The 10,584-nt window shown below is 37.3% G+C and overlaps 1 pseudogene; it reads left to right on the top strand.

Annotated features, from left to right (window-relative positions):
* The first annotated feature begins 1,034 nt into the window (after positions 1-1,034).
* Positions 1,035-8,039, top strand: LOC122282108 (annotated as a pseudogene).
* The last annotated feature ends 2,545 nt before the right edge of the window (positions 8,040-10,584 follow it).

The raw sequence follows: 10,584 nt of genomic DNA on the forward strand, positions 1-10,584 counted from the left end.
GGAAGAAATGAGGTCCAATCCTCACTCCGAACAACAAAACAAATCCGCCGAGAACGAGATTAAAAACCGTAAAATAAATAAATAAATGAAACACAACATCCAACAAATAAAAACCAAATTTAAAATGCAATAATTTAAAATAAATAAAGCAATATATTAATTAAATTAAAAACAACCCTTCAGTGAAAATACACACAAAAGCGGGTCATCACAAAGGTTCTGCCATTAATGGCAAAAAAAACAATGAAAAAAATGTATATATACATCCGCTTGCATCCCATCGAATGCTGGAAAAACAAATTTAATTTTTTTTCCTACATCTCAGATTCATCAGTATTGGTATAAATGGGTAAAATATCTTCATCGGAAAGAAAATGGATAAAAAAACTATGAAATTGTGAAATCATAAAAAGAAAAAAAAAACAGCTATGAACAAAATGAGAAGCTCTGATATCAATTGTTGGAAAAGTTCTTTTGAAAGTATTTCATTTCACTCATAGCATGTGTAAATAAATTAGCAAGGGTTTAAGAAAGCACCTCCATGACAAAACCCATCACCATTGTGCACTCTAAGGTAGCTGATCTTGAGAGAGGAAAAAATTCTCTCTAGTCCTTACTAGCAAGATATAATAGAATTAATGGGCTAACTTTATTATATTTTGGGTGAGAGAAGATAGGCTTTGTTAATATTTTTGAGCCATCTAATTATGAGCCCAAGACCAATATAAGATAAATGCTTGTCCGTAATAAATATATACAACATTCACTTCATCTTTTAATTATGTTTGATATATTGCTCCATTTGGTTAATTTGGATAATGTTATCAATGTTGGTATGTTTGATTTGATATCGATCCAGTTTGTATCTGCGCTCGATGCATGAGCAAAGCTAGAGACATGATGTCAGACCTGCACAAGAGAGGAAAAAATCCTTATATTCAGAAAATTTACGTAGGATAGAGTTTTCGTGCACTCGAGTGTTCGACGGTTGGTTCTGGAGACACCTTTTTTGTTCTCTCAAAATGTACTGAAGCATGTCGTTGAGCTTAAACCGGCTTCGTAAATCTTTTGTGCATACAAAACATGCTCTTATGTGTCAAAAGAATAGTTCTATGTGGGTTCCAGTGAATCACAAATCAAGTGGAGGAAGAAGACCCAAGAAGAAAATCTATCACAGAGTCCATGAACTTGACATGAGAGTAATGGACTTGCAGAAGAAGCCACCTTTAATCCTTCGGCTCAAATCTATCATCCAATCTCAAAAGCAGTACCATTCGCTCGTTCTCAGAGACCTTGAAAAACAAGTTGGCTTTGTTCAAAAATGGAATTTTATGACTGTTATTGAGAAGTATCTGTCAATATTCTGCGCTGATGGCGGTATCACAACACCACCTTCTGTTAGGCTTACTGGCAAAGCTCGAAAGATTGCAAATGACGAAGCTGAAGCCAAAAACTTGATTGAACCCATTCTGGTTATGAGTCTAAGGAAACTGTTAATGTTATTGTAATATGTATGTCAATACATTTCTTTCATTTCCTTATGCTTACTAATGAGTTTACAATGTGATTAAGTGTTTAAAGATCTTGTGGCTCGATTTGGTTCCCTGAAGCTTTAAATCAGCATTAAACAGGCACGGGAGGAGCATGTGCCGTGTATCTGAAGAGATGACTTGAGCCACTAGATGTAATACACGTGTTGTAGATCTATTGTATCATATATATATATACTCACTTATGTGTTGTAACCCTAATCGATAGAACTCATTTTGTATCGGCTGAAATCAGAGAGGTAGAGAGGGAAAGGGCGATTTTCTAGGGTTTTCTAGGGTTTTCTCTTGAGTGGAGAAATCTGTGCGATTTATGTGTGAGAAATGAGAGGGTTTTGTAACACTATGAACTGAGGCTTCTCTGTGATTCATTGATTCATCAATAAAGATCTCTGAGGCCATTCCTGCCATGGACGTAGACCATTAGGATCGAACCACGTATCTCGGTGTGTTCTTTCTTTGTTTTCTTATTTTCTTATTTTATTGTTCATACTTATATTCTTGCAAATATTCTGTTATATCTGTTCTTGGTTTATATTGTTGATTAGAGCATAATATTTGTTCTATAAAGTGCTGTATATAGTGATATTTGGATCTATGTTGGTATACTTCTGGTTTTGTGAACGTAGCTGATATATTGTGACTGATTGTGAATCTTGAGCATTCTATTTTGAGTCAAGAAACAGAAAGATATTATTTGTTGTTGTTTTCAGAAATGAAACTATTATAGAACTGTTAGAATAGAGTGGATTTTTCATTATTAATAAAACATTGGCAATTATTTTTTATAAACTATAAAACATAAGTTTTATAACAATTGGTATCTAGAGCCTAGGTTCATGGGGACCATGAGGTTTGATATAGAGAAATTCACTGGTGACAATGATTTTGGCCTATGGAGAATCAAGATGAGAGCATTGCTAGTCCAACATGGACTGCAGGATGCTCTCCTAGGTGAGAAACAGAAGGGATCTTCCTCGAAAGATGAAGATAAGGGGTTTGTCCAGAAGGACATTCTCTAGAAAGCCCATAGTGCCCTAATCCTCTCTCTTGGGGATAAAGTCCTGAGAGAGGTGGCTAGTGAGGACACGACTGCAGGCATTTGGCTAAAATTAGAAAACCTATATATGACAAAGTCTTTAGCAAACAGATTACACAAGAAAAAAAAACTGTATACCTTCAAGATGACCCTTGGGACTCCAATAGGTCAGCACCTAGATGAGTTCAACAAAATCATATTAGACTTAGCTAATATAGATATTAAGGTGGAGGATGAGGATCAGGCCATCCTCTTGATGAGTTCTTTGGACTCATCATACCTAAGTCTAAAAGAAACCATGATGTATGGTAGGGACTCTTTGACACTTCATGAAGTACAATTTGTACTTCATACTAGGGAACTTCAAAGTAAGGGAGATACCAAACAGAATAATGGGGAAGGCTTGTCTGTCAGGGGCAGAACATAAAAGAGAGAAAAGAAGAGCAAGAATGAAAATAAGAGATATAGGTCTAAGTCAAAGGGGAAACAATTCAAATGTTTCCACTGTCACAAGGAAGGGCATTTTAAGAAAGATTGCCCTAATAGGAAAAATAATCCTGGGAATAAAACCAAAGAGGCAGTGGATGCCTCTATGGTTTTAGAAAGGTATGAGAGTGCTGAGGTACTCACAGTGAGTGAGGTTGATTCAAAAATAGAGTGGATAATGGATTCTGGCTGCTCTTTTCATATGTGTCCAGTAAGGGAGTGGTTTGAGACATTCTCTGAACAAGAAGGGGGACATGTAATTCTAGGTAACAATAAGGCCTGCAAAATCATGGGTATAGGGTCAGTTAGACTTAAAATGCATGATGGAATTGAAAAGGTCTTGAGTGAGGTCAGATTTATACCTGAATTAAAGAGAAATTTAATTTCTCTTGGTATGCTTGACTTTGTAGGCTATACTTTCAAATCTGAGGCAGGGGTACTTAGAGTTACTAAAGGTTCCCTAGTTATTATGAAAGGAGAAATCAAAAATGGTTTATATACACTAATTGGGAAAATAATAGTTGGAGAAGCATCCCCAACTCAAAACAAAGTAGAAAACAAAGTTGTACTATGGCATAGGAGGCTTGGGCATGTAAGTCAAGGGGGGCTTTTAGAACTACAAAAACAAGGGCTGCTGAGTGATCCAAACCTAGGAAACTTACCTTTCTGTGAAGATTGTATCTATGGAAAGGCAAAAAGGGTTAGTTTTAAGTCAGCAACCACAACACTAAGCAAACCCTAGATTATGTTCATTTTGACCTATGGGGACCAGCAAGAGTAAATTCACATGGTGGAGTGAGCTATTTTCTCTCTTTAGTGGATGACTACTCTAGGAAGGTCTGGATTTACATCCTTAAAAACAAGAGTGACACCTTTGAAAAGTTCAAGGAGTGGAAGACCCTTGTGGAAAACCAAGTAGGTAGAAAACTCAAGATCTTAAGGACTGACAATGGTTTAGAGTTTCTCTCAAATGAGTTTAACATATACTGTCAAAAGGAATGAATTCTTAGGCATAAGACAGTGAGGGAAACCCCACAATAGAATGGCTTAGCTGAAAGAATGAATAGAACCATCTTAGAAAGGGTAAGGTGCATGTTGTCAAACTCAGGGCTGCCCAAAACATTTTGGGCAGAAGCTGCGACTACTACTGTACATCTTATTAATAATTATCCTTCATCTGCCATAGGTTTTAAGACTCCTTATGAGTTATGGTTTGGAAAACCTCCAAAGTATGACTACCTAAGAGTTTTTGGGTATGTTGCTTATGCACATTCAAAAACTAACAAGTTGGAACCTAGGGCACTTAAGTGCATCTTTATAGGGTACCCTAAAGGTGTTAAGGGTTACAAGTTGTGGGTAGATGGGCCAGGAAGATAAAATAGCATAGTGAGCAGGGATGTGACTTTCAATGAGTCACAAATGGCTCGGGTACATGGAGAAAAGGTAGACCAAGAAATTGTTAAGTCCCCAAGAGGATCTCAGATTGAGGTGGAGCAATTAAAGGCCCAATCTGAACCTAAAATTGGGGAAAGTAGTCACCCTGAGGAAGAGTACTCAGGGTACACGGATCAAGGTGGAGCTAACTCCTATAATCTAGTAAGAGATAGGCAAAAGAGAGTCATTAAACCCCCTATAAGGTATGGTCAAGCTGATTTAACTATGTATGCCTTAACAATAGCTGATGAGGTAGTTTATCAGAAACTAAAACTTATAAAGAGGCAATGGCTAACAAGGATTCCTCCAAATGGATTCTTGCTATGCATGAGAAAATGGAATCTCTAAATAAAAATAAAACCTGGGTTTTAGTGCCTAAACCTAGAGGGGTTAAGTTTGTTGGATCCAAGTGGATCTATAAGAAAAAGGAAAGCATGCCAGGGGTAGAAGGGGCCAGGTATAAGGCTAGACTTGTAGCCGAAGGGTTTACACAGAGGGAAGGAATTGATTTCAATGAAATCTTCTCCCTTGTGGTTAAACACAGCTCCATTAGGCTACTGCTAGCTTATACAGCTTTTGAAAACTTGCATCTGGAACAATTAGATGTTAAAACCGCTTTTCTGCATGGAGAACTTGAAGAAGAAATTTATATGCAGCCTCCTGAAGGTTTTACCAAAGAAATTAAAAATAATCAAGTGTGTCTTCTTAAAAAATATTTATATGGTCTCAAACAATCACCTAGACAGTAGTATAAGAGATCTGATACACACATGATTAATAATGATTTTAAAAGAAGCTACTATGATAATTGTGTCTATTACAAGGAAGAAAAAGGAATATTTGTTTATCTCATATTGTATGTTGATGACATGCTGGTAGCTTGTAAGGACATTGTTTTAATTGATCAAGTTACAAGCATGCTAAAATCAAAATTTGAAATGAAGGAATTGGGCCCTACTAAGAAAATTTTAGGAATGGAAATTGAAAGAGATATGAATGCTAGATTGCTTTACTTATCTCAGAAAAATTACATCTCTAAAATTCTCAATAGATTTGGTATGGAACATGTCAAGCATGTAACTACACCCTTAGGACAGCATTTCAAATTGTCTATCGATCAAGCTCCTAAAACAGACTCTGATATCAGTTTTATGCAACAAATCCCTTATGCTAGCATGGTGGGAAGTATAATGTATGCAATGGTCTGTTCTAGGCCTGATCTAACCTATGCTGTGAGTGTAGTTAGTAGATTTATGGGGAACCCAGGAAAACCCCACTGGGAAGCCATTAAATGGGTATTAAGATACCTGGCTGGTACTACTAACTTGGGTCTCACTTTTAGGAACAATGTGAAAGAGGGTTGTGAATTGGCTGGTTTTGTAGACTCTGATTTTGCTGGGAGCATAGATACTAGGAAGTCATTAACTGGTTATGTATTCACTACTTTTGGGGGGGCCATTAGCTGGAAATCACACTTACAATCTGTAGTGGCATTGTCCACCACAGAAGCCGAGTATATAGCATTGACAGAAGCTATTAAAGAGGCCATATGGTTAAAAGGGATTGCTATGAATTAAATATTTTCAGTGGTAACATCATAGTGCATTGTGATAATCAAAGCACACTTCACTTAGCTAAAAACCAAGTTTTTCATGAGAGGTCTAAACACATTGATATACAGCTTCACTTTGTAAGAGATGTTATAGAATCTAAAGTAGTAGGGGTGGAAAAGGTCTCAACTGAGGATAACCCCTCAGATATGATGACCAAGTTTGTCCCATGGTCCAAGTTCAGACACTGTCTGAACTTAGTAGGTATGGAGTCAAGAGTCAGTCCTCATTAGGGGGACAGTGCAGGAATGAGCCAATGATGAGGATCATATATATATGTATATATACATATAAACACCAGGCAAGTAAATGTTTTGCCAAGGTGGAGAATTGTAATATGTATGTCAATATATTTCTTTCATTTCCTTATGCTTACTAATGAGTTTACAATGTGACTAAGTGTTTTAAGATCTTGTGGCTCGATCTGGTTCCTTGAAGCTTTAAATCAGCATTAAACAGGCACGTGAGGAGCATGTGCCGTGTATCTGAAGAGATGACCTGAGCCGCTGAATGTAATACACGTGTTGCAGATCTGTTGTACCATATATATATATATATACTCACTTATGTGTTGTAACCCTAATCGATAGAACTCATTTGTATCGGCTGAAATCAGAAAGGCAGAGAGGGAGAGAAAAGGGCGATTTTCTAGGGTTTACTCTTGAGTGGAGAAATCCATGCAATTTCTATGTGAGAAATGAGAGGGTTTTGTAACACTATGAACTGAGGCTTCTCTGTGATTCATTGATTCATCAATAAAGATCTCTGAGGCCATTCCTGCCCTGGACGTAGACCATTAGAGTCGAACTACGTATCTCGGTGTGTTCTTTCTTTGTTTTCTTATTTTCTTATTTTATTGTTCATACTTATTTTCTTGTAAATACTCTGGTATATCTGTTCTTGGTTTATATTGTTGATTCGAGCATAATATTTGTTCTGTAAAGTGCTGTATATAGTGATATTTGGATCTGTGTTGGTATACTGCTGGTTTTGTGAACGTAGCTGATATATTGTGACTGATTGTAAATCTTGAGCATTCTGTTTTGAGTCAAGAAACAGAAAGATATTATTTGTTGTTGCTTTCAGAAATGAAACTATTATAGAACTGTTAGAATAGAGTGGATTTTTCATTATTAATAAAACCTTGGCAATTATTTTTTATAAACTATAAAACATAAGTTTTATAACAGTTATTAATTGATTGTCGGGTACTACTAGAAAAAATTGAATTCATCGAGTCTGAATTGGGTTTACAGTGTGACTTCAAAAAGTCATTAATTCCAAAATATCCGGATATCTTTTCAGTGAAGGAAGGCAATGGGAAGGGTTATCTTAAATTAGAAAACTGGGATTCTTTACTGGCAGTCATTGCCCGTGAGGAAAGATTAGCACGCGAAGGGATTATGAACTTTGCCGGGGCTCAAAAAAAGGTAAGAGTATCAAAAGATGTTAACTATAAATGCCCAACATGAGTTATCTTGCGGAACTTGAATTTTCCTGCTGGCCGACTTTAGGCCAAACATGAGTTATCTTGCAGAGCTTGAGAAGTGGCAGAAAATGGAAATTCCTTCTCCGTACGTAAATGCTAGAAGATTTGAAGCTAAATTTCCAAAGGCTCAAAAACGAGTGGTGGCAATTCTTCATGAATTTCTCAGTTTGACCATAGAGAAAAGGATGACATCTGCACAGTTGGATGCATTTTATTATGAGTATCTGTTACCGTCTCAATTATTGCTTTGCTTGATAAAGCATCATGGTATGTTTTACATCACCAATAAAAGTGCAAGAAGTACTGTATTTCTTAAAGAAGCTTACGATGGTTCAAATTTGATAGATAAATGTCCCTTCTTATTTTACAATAAGTTTGTATCACTCAGTGGTAGAAAAGAGACAGATTTGCATGGCGGGATGCCTTCTTCGTAGCTACATACTTAAAAGTTGAGATATTTCTTTTGTCTTGAAAGAGAGATGTGAACAGAAAGCTGGTGGTTAGATGCATCCATTTTTTTATAACATTTTCCTTCTTGAAGAGAATATGATATGATTGAGAAATATGTTGTTTTATTGGTACCTTAGTATCGTTGGTAACTCTTTCCTCTGCTTTTGTGAGGGTGTTCGACAATTAAGGATTTGGGATGGACTTTGATCTGAAGGATGGTTGCTTAGTAAGTTTACCCTCTCTCTCTCTCTCTCTCTCATCCACACGCACACGCATGCATGCACAGTTATATATCCTTTTGGGTTGGGCCGAGAATGGGATGCAAAGACCAATTTAGGCTTACAGAAAATGCCCAAATCTCTATCAGCTTCCGAACAAAGACATCTCCAAAGCTAGATGTCAATACCCTTTCTAAGGACAGTATATGTGAATATTTTATTAACAAAAACAATTTATTTTTTTTTTGCTTTTGTTAGCAACACAATCCCCAAATCCTGGACTTATATTACAAAGCTATATGAGAACTTGGTCAAATATAGGTTGGATGATAAATTCACAACTTTGAAGATGGAAAAGGAAGAAGAGAAATGGAGTTGGATATGTCGGGTACAAGGGAACTATCTGTTTTGATTCCTCGCATTAAGTGAAAAAGCGAGTGAATGTTTAGTTTCATTTGGCGATAATGTTCCACATGATGGAAGCTGTAACTTATAAGCCATTAGTTATATTCGTGTCTTTTCTAGTGAAGCTCCCGGACTCTAGCTTTAAGCTTCGGGCAATTAGAAGTTATAGTGCATATTAGCTCAATTGCAGTTATATGGTCTAGATCAAAGGGATCCCTGATCATCGTAGGACTGTGGTGCATGTCATTGGAAATTGCAATGGATAATTTGAGCCAGAATCCCCAATTGCAGTGTATGATCCCCTCTGCAGGAAGTGGCTAGGGTAGTTTGCATGGAAAAAAGGTTTAGAAAAACTTTTTCGAGGTTATATTAAACCTTCAAAAGGATATTAGGTGCAACCATAATGTTCGTTAGTTATGTATGATATAATTTTTATATGGGATCTCTACGGCCTTTTTGAGCTACTCCAACGGCAGAAGTGGCTTAAAAGGTGAGAAATATATATCATTAAGTGGTATCCTAGTTTCCTAGTTTATTAGAAATGCACCTAATCACCTCAGGTCGGGTCTAGTCCCAAGCCTTGGTAGGTAGGATGTTTTGGCCAAATTAATTGAAGGGTACATCTATGTCTTAGCACCATCTAACCAATGTTTGACACATCAACATCCTCATGCTTTGGCAAAGCATAGTAATTACATTAAACTATTTTTCCAATGATAACTCAAAAAATAAATGGTGGCTGGCCAACCCTTGAGGAGGGGGCCGGGGGGGGGGGGGGGGGGGGGGGGGGGGGGGGGGGGGGGGGGGTGGTTCAACAACCTCTCAAGGAGTGGCTACGGTGGTCAACCAAACTGCTTTTAGAGATGATCAGCCACTCCATTTGGTTAGTGACCAACCACTACATGGGATGTTTGGAGATACCATTTCGAGATATTTGTCCCTTTAGATATCTCACTTAGGGTGGATCCCCAATAATCTTTTGGGGTGGCAAAAATTGTATTTATAACTTCACATTATAGTTTGTACTTATATAAAATTATACTTCTAACATTTTAATTTGTACTTATGTATAACTATTCCCTCACCAAATGAGACCCTTGTGAGCCCCATGCACTACCATCCTTGGCCAAATCCAAGCCAGTTTTTCTCCACTTCCATCTTCATGACCATTTCCTTTGTTTTCTCATTTTAAACATTTTTTTAGTAGTTGTTGTCAATGCTTTGCTTGGCTTTTCAGAGACATTTGAGCTTGGATTTACACGAGGTCACTAACAGGAACCACCCAAGTGCCCTTCAGAAATGTTACCCATGTCTTGCTCCACCGGCCACCTTGGTTTGACACTCATTTTGACTGGCGCATGTCAAACACGGCCATTGGTGCATGTCTTTCCCAAGCACCACCAAGCTCTTCGACATTCAAACGACCCTTTGTGTCCTACGCTCTTCTTTCCAACATGGGTTTGGAGTTCAACAACGTATTCCTCAATTAAAATGTTACAAAGTACACATCACAGCAATCCGATATTGGGTTGTGTTAAAAAATCACATAAATCGTAAAATCTTCTCGGTTTTATGCCAAGAAATATTGTGATAGAGCTATAGTAAACTTAGATGCCAACTTTCTTTTAAATTGTGAAACATGAAAAGTAGGGTGGATTCGTGATGTTGATGGTAGATGTAACTTGTAGGCCACTACTCCTACCTTCTGTAAAATCTTGAAAGGACCAAGTACCTTGGGCCACCTTCAAGTTGCAATGATGGACAATGGTAAGCTGCTAGAAGGGTTGAAGTCTGCTCTTTCCTCCTTATATCCAAGAACTACTTTTTCATTCTTTTTTGGGCACGCTACAAGCTATGCTTTAGCATTTGTGAAATCTAATCCTTGGTTTGTTGGGAAACCTCTACT

Source organism: Carya illinoinensis, chromosome 1 (assembly GCF_018687715.1).
Source record: "Carya illinoinensis cultivar Pawnee chromosome 1, C.illinoinensisPawnee_v1, whole genome shotgun sequence".
Taxonomy (NCBI): domain Eukaryota; kingdom Viridiplantae; phylum Streptophyta; class Magnoliopsida; order Fagales; family Juglandaceae; genus Carya; species Carya illinoinensis.